Here is a 4,545-nt window from a genome sequence, read left to right as displayed (position 1 = left end):
TTAAGGTTTGAATCTTCAAGATCATACTCCTTATTAACCAGTGACAAATCATTCAAGAGTTTGACAAATTTATCATATAAATCAGTTAATGACTCATTAGCCTTTGAGTCAAAGTGTTCATACTCTTGAGTGAGTATTGTCTTCCGGTTCTTCTTAATTGTATCAGTTCCCTGACACCTTGTTTCCAGAACATCCCATATCTCCTTTGCAGTCTTGCAGTTAATTACCCTGTTTGACATTACATTATCAATGGCACTATGCAGTAAGTGTCGTACATTAGCATCCTTAGCAATTGATGCGATATCTTCAGCAGTGTAATCACTCTTCTCCTTTGGTACAGTCTTTGTTGCTTCACCTGCAACTGCAACCGTGAGCTTGGTTGGTTTGTGAGGTCCTTCCTTGATTCTATCAAGATATTCTGGATCTGTAGCTTCCAGAAATATGGTCATCCTCACCTTCCATATGGCATATTCAGATGGTCTCAATATGGGAACTCTGATGGTTTCATACCTACTTTGAATTTGTGATTTTGGAGGTTCTTCAGTTTTAGTGGGCTTAGTTGGAGTTTCTGTGTCAGACATGATTGTGTTTGGATCTTAAACTGTTTGTGCATTAACAGATAGGCTCTGATACCACTTGTTAGGTCACACATACACTGTAGAGGGGGTGAATACAGTATAAAGTACAATCAAATCAAACTTTAATAATTCAAGTAACAGAAAACAAACTTTATTGAAACAATAAACTCGGTTACAGTATGGAACTGTTACCTCTCAGTGATGAACAAATATCACGAGAGCTGCTAGGGTTATAAAGAATAATCTCCTTGAATATATTAACACTTTTAGTGTAAACCCTATGTCTGTGTTTATATACTACACAGTTACAAGATAATCGCTAATTGATATGGAATATAATTCTGCTTCCTAAAATATATCAATCAGATATCTTTTCTTCCGAGTATTCTATTCTTCATAGAATTCCTTCTTCATGCATATCTCTTCTTATGTTTGTCTCAATCTTCTTTCCTTTAATCAGCTGTTGTCCTTATCTGAACGTCCTTCAGTACTTAAGTTCTGATATCCATCTTCTGATAATTATCTCCTGATAATATAAGTACTGATATCCTTAAGTCCTGACTTCCAGTAAGTACTGATTTATCCTATTTAAGTAAGATCTGAAAACTAAACATAAATCATATTAGCCATGACATTATCAAATATATCTAACACTTAAAACTCAACCTCTCAACATATCTTACATTTCCTAAATCACTTTCGTACTTTGACTCTCCGTTTAAGGATGATAGGCGGTACTCATTTTTAACTTTAGCTTCCAAGCATTTAGACATCTCCTATTTGTTTCTATTGGTTAAGGCTGAAAAGTAATCTCATATATTCACTTATTATCACCTTTAGGTATTCGAACTTACATTCCACTCTTTTCAAGTTGTTTACTGTTAGTCCCTTAACAATATAGCAAGAATTACAGAAGGGGGGTTGAATGGAATTCTTGAACCTTTTTCTTGAAATAAAAATGTTCAACTCGATTATGGATATATTTGTTTTGATTAGCACAATGCGGAATATAAACTTGAATGAATCAAAACATAAGTAATTAAAAACAAGAGTCTTTAAAAACTTTCTGGTGGATTTAAACAATTCCACCAGAGATATATATAATATATCGAGAGGACTCTGTGTGCAGAAATGCTCACAACTGCTTACAAAATAGAACTGCTGAGAATACAGGAAATGTTAAAGATTGTGCTTACAATGATTTCTCTGTTTTTATATTTCTCAGCTATCTCAGTTATATTTCTATTTGCTACTCTCTTGGTTTATATATTACCAAGATTACAAAGTCAAAAGAACTGAACAAATATAAAATCTAACAGTCTTGATCTTTGCTGCTTTTCGTCCTCTATTACCCAGTTAATGGGCTTCCACAGTGTGTTTGTATCCAACTCGACGGCTGTGTGTCAGCTTTCACTGTTCAACTGATGTTTGAATTCTTGATATGATCATCCGTCGACTTTCAGATCATCCGTCGATGACTTGATTGATCATCCGTCGACTGCTATGTTAAACATCCGTTGATAGTCATTTGATCATCCGTCGAAGGCTTTGTTGATCATCCGTCGGTAGCTATTTTGGCACTTGACTTCATTTCACTTATACAGAATTATAAGACATTGCTTATGTACAATTAATCAACCTATTCTGCATATCTAGTTAAAGTCAACATGACTTATATGCTACTACAGATTCTATACAAAGGTGCATACATCACTGTGCTACAAACTTATTATTACATAAGCTACTCACTCGATGGATAATAAGTTAATCATCCGTCGGGACTATAATAAGTTATCCGTCGGGACTAAAATTCTTATCCGTCGAGTGCTACATAATTTCACTAAGTAAAATCTACTTAGACATTTTTTTAAGTGATCATCAAGTACACAACATATTCACAACAATCTCCCCCAATTTATGTCTACTGGAATTGTAGCCATAAATTAAGAGACACTTGATGATTACAAAACATCCTAAACATATATCTTTAGAGATAAGTAGATAAAACTGAAAGTGCTTTAAATTAATCAAAATGTACAAGGTTTGACTCACAGTCAGTTCAAGATGCTCCTCTAGCCTGAGCAGATTTTTCTAGTTTCTTGAAGGTCTGGATCTTCTTCCAAGCTTTCTGTTGTTTTCTTCAATTTGATTCTGGAGCTGCCTGTGGAATTCTAATTCATCAAATTCTGAGAGATCTAACATTTCTTGCATCTCCAAGAGAGTCTCATTGCTAGAGATACTCAATTGGTCTTCTAATCTGAAGAATCTTCTCACACCCTTGTCATCCATGAATTCCATCAGCCAGTAGGGCCTTAGATGCACTCTTCTCCCTGTGTATGGGATGATAAGAGTCTTGGGAAGTGCATCCTTGGCTCTAACACTCCTTAGCTCTTCAATATTCTTCAATACTAATCTTCTTGCAGTTATATTGAGCCCAAAGTTTTTCTTGAAGGATGAATAGACTTTGACCAGCACAGCTTGGCTTTCTTGAAGTATCCTGTGAAGAGGTCACTGAATCTCCCTTCCTCCTTTGTACTTGAACACCAACCTTTCAGGTAGGTTTCTGTATGCATCAATTGCCCTTACCTCATCCAGCTCCTCCAGATAAAGGTTTAGATCTGAGAGTTCTTTGATGTCACATAAGTACAAGTAGTCTCCCCTGTTGACCTTGGGTTGAGCTTTGACTACTGACTTGGATTTGAGAGGTGACAACTTCACTTTCTTGAATGCCCTTGACTTTGTCCTTCTTGGCTTAATAAGAATTGGCAAGTTGAAGTCAGGAATTGGTAATTTATCCCACTCTATTGGCTCATCCTTTGGCACAATAGGATCTCCATGTATATTCCTGTAGGGGTCCACCACCCTTATATCTTCAAATAACACAGAGGGATTTGATGATTGAGTTTTAGCTTGAGTGGATTCCTTAGGAAATTGATCTTCCAATTCCTTGTCAACAACATCCAATATCCTTTTTGTTCTTTTAGCCAGTTCTTTCTTTCTTGGGGATTTCTTCTGTTCTTCAATCTTCTTCTTTGATTTAGTAGCTTGAGATGGTTGAGAGGGAATTTGTTGAGAAGAATTCACAGCCTGTAGCTTGGCCAAGATAGCAAACTGTTCTTTCTTTTGTTTAGACTTCTTTGCATCTAGAGCAGCTTGCCTCTTTTCCTGCTTCAATATGGCTTTTTCTTCTTCCTTTGCATGAGCAAATTGTGGATGTCCAGCTACCACACAAATTTCCTTCCCATTTCTGAATATCTTTGCAATTCTCTTTCCTGAGGCTGAATCAGCTGGATCTTTGTAGAAGACAATAGATCTTGACAGAAGCTTCTTTTCATCAGGCTTGGGTGTCTCATACACAGTATCCATTGGGTTCCTCAAAGATGACTTTGGATAGTTTGCCCTTGGTTTAAGAATTATCTCAGCCTTTGTAGTCTTGATACAGGAAGATTGTCATTTCCCCAGATAGTTCATGCTCATCTCATTCACACTGATTGGCCTGACATGAGAGTGATGGATGGCTGACTGAACGGGTTCCTTGACTAATTCAAACTTTTTCTGTATGTCCTCATCAATCTTTTTCCAGTTGATCAAAGTCAACTTTCCTTTATCAGCATCTTTCAAATTTTCTGCTGCTGCATTGATAAGATCTATACCATATGCAACTGGTGGCTTGGAGATAGTAATTGAAGGTATAATTACTTTGCTGATTTGAACTAGAAGTTTCTCCCCCTCAGTTGGTCCTTTCTCCCCCTTACTTGATTCTCTCTCCCCCTTTTTGTTATCATCAAGTGGAGGAGTTAGGCCTTGTGCTTTAGCCAGTTGCATAAGAAGATTTGTCTGAGTCTGTTGATTTTGAAGAAGTAGAGCCACTGAATTCTCAATAACTTGAACTCTGTTCTCCAGCTTGGCTATCTTCTTGTCAGAATCTGATTCTCTCCTTAATCTCAGTAATAGATCTTGCATGGTA

Source organism: Apium graveolens, chromosome 6, assembly GCF_009905375.1.
Source record: "Apium graveolens cultivar Ventura chromosome 6, ASM990537v1, whole genome shotgun sequence".
NCBI classification, from domain to species: domain Eukaryota; kingdom Viridiplantae; phylum Streptophyta; class Magnoliopsida; order Apiales; family Apiaceae; genus Apium; species Apium graveolens.
The sequence above is the reverse complement of the archived record's forward strand: the minus strand, read 5'-3'. Positions refer to the sequence as shown.